The following is a 6,370-nucleotide window of genomic DNA, read 5'->3' as shown; positions in this document are numbered from 1 at the left end:
GGAGGAGTGATTTCATGGAATCATGACGTCACCGGAAGGGGCGGGGCCTTCTCAGTCCAGTGGACACTATTCCACCTTCAGCTGCAGCAGTGCGCACATTGTGCCGGGACAGGAGGACTGGTGATGAGGAGCTCGTGTTCAGCGTTGTGCTGTGAGGACTGAGGCGGGGAGAACTGACCATGTGAATAAATGCTGTGCTGGCATAAAGGGGGGGTGGTGTGAGGGGCATCCAGGGGGCTGTGTGGGTGGTGTGAGGGGGCCAGGAGTGGATTAAGAGTGGCAAGGGCCCAGGACACACACACACCTGATGTATCATGTGACATGTCACATGATCCCCTGTGATAGATCATGTGATAGTTCACGTGAAATTAATTTGGCACAATATTAATTATAATCATTTTTTTTAGGCTGTGTGCCCACTATTCGTTTTTTAAGCGTTTCCGCAGCGGCAATTCCGCTGCAGAAACGCTTAAAAATGCTTGGTAGAAGGTTTGCCATGTTCCCCAATGATAATCCGCATGTGCACAGCACATGCGGAAATTTCCGCTGCGGATTATCATTGCGGAAAAATCCACAGCATTACCAATTATTCTGCGGAAGTGCGGCGAAAAGAGGGATTGGAAAAGCGGATGCCTGGTGTGTTTGGAACCATACTTTGAAACATTGTGGAACCTCTGTGATTTGTCCTGGACAGTTACCTATTGAGGGATTTAAAGGAAACATCGCCCAAGGCATCTACCGTGACCTCAGATGGACTAGAGATCAGATAAGTCCATTTCTCTTTTTTGGTGTTTTGAACAGTATTTCTGTCATGTAATGGTACTCATTTGTATAAGTGGGTGATTGCTGCTCTTATCTATCTACCTACAGTACAGACCAATTTTTTTGACACACCTTCTCATTTAAAGATTTTTCTGTATTTTCATGACTATGAAAATTGTACATTCACACTGAAGGCATCAAAACTATGAATTAACACATGTGGAATTATATACTTAACAAAAAAGTGTGAAACAACTGAAAATATGTCTTATATTCTAGGTTCTTCAAAGTAGCCACCTTTTCCTTTGATGACTGCTTTGCACACTCTTGGAATTCTCTTGATGAGCTTCAAGAGGTAGTCACCGGAAATGGTTTTCACTTCACAGGTGTGCCCTGTCAGGTTTAATAAGTGGGATTTCTTGCCTTATAAATGGGGTTGGGACCATCAGTTGTGTTGTGCAGAAGTCTGGTGGATACACAGCTGATAGTCCTACTGAATAGACTGTTAGAATTTGTATTATGGCAAGAAAAAAGCAGCTAAGTAAAGAAAAACGAGTGGCCATCATTACTTTAAGAAATGAAGGTCAGTCAGTCCGAAAAATTGGGAAAACTTTGAAAGTGTCCCCAAGTGCAGTTGCAAAAACCATCAAGCGCTACAAAGAAACTGGCTCACATGAGGACCACCCCAGGAAAGGAAGACCAAGAGTCACCTCTGCTTCTGAGGATAAGTTTATCCGAGTCACCAGCCTCAGAAATCGCAGGTTAACAGCAGCTCAGATTAGAGACCAGGTCAATGCTACACAGAGTTCTAGCAGCAGACACATCTCTTCAACAACTGTTAAGAGGAGACTTTGTGCAGTAGACCTTCATGGTAAAATAGCTGCTAGGAAACCACTGCTAAGGACAGGCAACAAGCAGAAGAGACTTGTTTGGGCTAAAGAACACAAGGAATGGACATTAGACCAGTGGAAATCTGTGCTTTGGTCTGATGAGTTCAAATTTGAGATCTTTGGTTCCAACCACCGTGTCTTTGTGCAACGCAGAAAAGGTGAACGGATGGACTCTACATGCCTGGTTCCCACCGTGAAGCATGGAGGAGGAGGTGTGATGGTGTGGGGGTGCTTTGCTGGTGACACTGTTGGGGATTTATTCAAAATTGAAGGCATACTGAACCAGCATGGCTACCACAGCATCTTGCAGCGGCATGCTATTCCATCCGATTTGCGTTTAGTTGGACCATCATTTATTTTTCAAAAGGACAATGACCCCAAACACACCTCCAGGCTGTGTAAGGGCTATTTGACCAGGAGGGAGAGTGATGGGGTGCTACTCCAGATGACCTGGCCTCCACAGTCACCAGACCTGAACCCAACAATAAATACACAGAGGAATGGATCCCATAAATAATTTGTCAACAAATAAGGACCACCCCCCTAAATTTTGCTCATATACAGTACAGACCAAAAGTTTGGACACATCTTCTCATTTAAAGATTTTTCTGTATTTTTCATGACTATGAAAATTGTACATTCACACTGAAGGCATCAAAACTATGAATTAACACATGTGGAATTATATACTTAACAAAAAAGTGTGAAACAACTGAAAATATGTCTTATATTCTAGGTTCTTCAAAGTAGCCACCTTTTGCTTTGATGACTGCTTTGCACAGTCTTGGCATTCTCTTGATGAGCTTCAAGAGGTAGTCACCGGAAATGGTCCTCAAACAATCTTGAAGGAGTTCCCAGAGATGCTTAGCACTTGTTGGCCCTTTTGCCTTCACTCTGCGGTCCAGCTCACCCCAAACCATCTCGATTGGGTTCAGGTCTGGTGACTGTGGAGGCCAGGTCATCTGGCGTAGCACCCCATCACTCTCCTTCCTGGTCAAATAGCCCTTACACAGCCTGGAGGTGTGTTGGGGGTCATTGTCCTTTTGAAAAATAAATGATGGTCCAACTAAACGCAAACCGGATGGAATAGCATGCCGCTGCAAGATGCTGTGGTAGCCATGCTGGTTCAGTATGCCTTCAATTTTGAATAAATCCCCAACAGTGTCACCAGCAAAGCACCATCACACCTCCTCCTCCATGCTTCACGGTGGGAACCAGGCATGTAGAGTCCATCCGTTCACCTTTTCTGCGTTGCACAAAGACTCGGTGGTTGGAACCAAAGATCTCAAATTTGACTCATCAGACCGAAGCACAGATTTCCACTGGTCTAATGTCCATTCCTTGTGTTCTTTAGCCCAAACAAGTCTCTTCTGCTTGTTGCCTGTCCTTAGCAGTGGTTTCCTAGCAGCTATTTTACCATGAAGGTCTACTGCACAAAGTCTCCTCTTAACAGTTGTTGAAGAGATGTGTCTGCTGCTAGAACTCTGTGTAGCATTGACCTGGTCTCTAATCTGAGCTGCTGTTAACCTGCGATTTCTGAGGCTGGTGACTCGGATAAACTTATCCTCAGAAGCAGAGGTGACTCTTGGTCTTCCTTTCCTGGGGTGGTCCTCATGTGAGCCAGTTTCTTTGTAGCGCTTGATGGTTTTTGCAACTGCACTTGGGGACACTTTCAAAGTTTTCCCAATTTTTCGGACTGACTGACCTTCATTTCTTAAAGTAATGATGGCCACTCGTTTTTCTTTACTTAGAATTTGTATTATGGCAAGAAAAAAGCAGCTAACAGTCTATTCAGTAGGACTATCAGCTGTGTATCCACCAGACTACTGCACAACACAACTGATGGTCCCAACCCCATTTATAAGGCAAGAAATCCCACTTATTAAACCTGACAGGGTACACCTGTGAAGTGAAAACCATTTCTGGTGACTACCTCTTGAAGCTCATCAAGAGAATGCCAAGAGTGTGCAAAGCAGTCATCAAAGCAAAAGGTGGCTACTTTGAAGAACCTAGAATATAAGACATATTTTCAGTTGTTTCACACTTTTTTTGTTAAGTATATAATTCCACATGTGTTAATTCATAGTTTTGATGCCTTCAGTGTGAATGTACAATTTTCATAGTCATGAAAATACAGAAAAATCTTTAAATGAGAAGGTGTGTCCAAACTTTTGGTCTGTACTGTAGGTAGATAGATAAGAGCAGCAATCACCCACTTATACAAATGAGTACCATTACATGACAGAAATACTGTTCAAAACACCAAAAAAGAGAAATGGACTTATCTGATCTCTAGTCCATCTGAGGTCACGGTAGATGCCTTGGGCGATGTTTCCTTTAAATCCCTCAATAGGTAACTGTCCAGGACAAATCACAGAGGTTCCACAATGTTTCAAAGTATGGTTCCAAACACACCAGGCATCCGCTTTTCCAATCGCTCAAAGAAATATAGGAATGGAAGCACTTATCCTGGGTGCACCTATTATGGTCTCTCTCCTCTAACATTTCCCTGTCCCCTGATGAGCCCCATATCGAGGAGGGGGTGAAACGCGTTGGGACTTTTGTTCTTTGCTGATGGCTATATATTTCTTTGAGGGATTGGAAAAGCGGATGTCTGGTGTGTTTGGAACCATACTTTGAAACATTGTAGAACCTCTGTGATTTGTCCTGGACAGTTACCTATTGAGGGATTTAAAAGAAACATCGCCCAAGGCATCTACCGTGACCTCAGATGGACTAGAGATCAGATAAGTCCATTTCTCCTTTTTGGTGTTTTGACCAGTATTTCTGTCATGTAATGGTACTCATTTGTATAAGTGGGTGATTGCTGCTCTTATCTATCTACCTATATGAGCAAAAATTTAGGGAGGGTGGTCCTTATTTGTTGACAAATTATTTATGGGATCCATTCCTCTGTGTATTTATTGTTTTTTCCACTGACATAAATGTTGTGTGATTTTTTGATGTTTAGCATGTCAATTATGGCATGACTAGTATATACTGCTGGTCAATATGTTTATTGTTTGTGTGTGTGCTTAGGGATACATAGGGATAAGCAAGGGACAGCCTCCGAGGAGCGGGGACACCAATCTGCACTACTAGGGTGAAAACACTCCGATGTTAGGGAGGGAGAGATACTCCACTAGGGCTGCTTAGGGCAAGTCTGTCTGTACTACCTACCACCCTTATTATCCATCCCTCATATGGTGCTTTTATTGATATGTGTAGTTAATTTTTGTCCTAGTTGTACTATTGAGTACACTTTTAAATGGCTTTGATAGCAGCCTTCAGCTCGTCATCATTGTTGGGTCTGATGTCTCTCATCTTCCTCTTGACAATACCCCATAGATTCTCTATAATAGATTCTCTATGGGGTTAAGGTCAGGCGAGTTTGCTACCAACCAAGCACAGTGATACTGTTGTTTTTAAACCAGGTATTGGTACTTTTGGCAGTGTGGACAGGGGCCAAGTCCTGCTGGAGAATGACATTTCCATCTCCAAAAAGCTTGTCGGCAGAGGGAAGCATGAAGTGCTGTAAAATGTCCTGGTAGACGGCTGCGCTGAGTTTGGTCTTGATAAAACACAGTGGACCTACACCAGCAGATGACATGGCTCCCCAAACCATCACCGATTGTGGAAACTTCACACTAGACCTCAAGCAGCTTGGATTGTGGGCTCTCCACTCTTCCTCCAGACTCTGAGACCTTGTGGAGTGTGTCAGTGACTGCCTTCTGGACATCTGTCAAGTCAGCAGTCTTCCCCATGATTGTGGAGCCTACTGAAACAGACTAAAGGACCTTGTTAAATGCTTAGGAAGACTTTGCAGGTGTTTTTTGTAAATTATTCTAATTTATTGAGATAATGACTGTTGTGTTTTCATTGGCTGTAAGCCATAATCATCAACATTAACAGAAATAAACACTTGAAATAGATCACTCTGTCTGTAATGACTCTATATGAGTTTCACTTTCTGTATTGAAGAACTGAAATAAATTAACTTTTTGATGATATTCTAATTTAGTGAGATGCACCTGGATTATTAGAATTATCACACCAGTACACCTGTTTTCTCATTTGCAAGATTTAAGTAAACCTTGTATTATATCTTTTTCATTTGTGAATGTCCTTATACTTTCAAGCAGAACCTAGACACCCCACAATACAATAACCCATCGATCACTACAAGCCCTCCGTTTTCCATGGATATCCATATTATAGACTGAGTATACCTTTCTTATGCCTGAACTGCGCACCCCTCGGTGAAGACAGTGAGTTTTTTGGGGGCAGCTTATGGTCGTCTCAGGATATGAACACCCCCTGATCTGCTTGAAAATAGAACTGAAATAAAATGTTGAGAAAAAATGTCAAATATCACGTTGACCCTTCAAGTCACTGTCTTGTAAATCTTTATCACTTCTCCACAGAATAGGTGATTGGTCTGAAATCACTCAGGGGGTAAAGAGACTCTGTCATCACAGAATAACTAATCAAACCAATGGCAGCCCCTCAGTGTATCATGGCACCCTGTATTTTGATTGGCAGCTGTAGCTTTATAGACTCGAGCGGGGGTCTCAAACATTTGGCCACAGGGGCTGCTTCATGCAGGCCGCAGGCACCGTACACCTTGAGGATTGTGGCACGTCAGCACTTTTTCAGTGGAACATATTGCAGGCGCCGTGCACAGACAAGCTCTTTGCTCAGCTCTACCAATGCCAACT

The 6,370-nt window shown here is 43.0% G+C and overlaps 1 long non-coding RNA gene across 1 annotated transcript; it reads left to right on the top strand.

Moving 5' to 3' along the window:
* The first annotated feature begins 53 nt into the window (after nucleotides 1–53).
* LOC141217369 (uncharacterized) lies at nucleotides 54–5,584 on the top strand. Its single transcript, XR_012286209.1, has 2 exons — nucleotides 54–181; nucleotides 5,087–5,584. It is a non-coding gene; the product is annotated as an uncharacterized lncRNA (long non-coding RNA).
* Nucleotides 5,585–6,370: the final 786 nt, after the last annotated feature.

This window comes from Phyllobates terribilis, unplaced genomic scaffold, assembly GCF_046119375.1.
Source record: "Phyllobates terribilis strain yellow unplaced genomic scaffold, ASM4611937v1 Scaffold_241__1_contigs__length_2998254, whole genome shotgun sequence".
NCBI lineage: Eukaryota > Metazoa > Chordata > Amphibia > Anura > Dendrobatidae > Phyllobates > Phyllobates terribilis.
The sequence above is the reverse complement of the archived record's forward strand: the minus strand, read 5'-3'. Positions and strand labels throughout refer to the sequence as shown.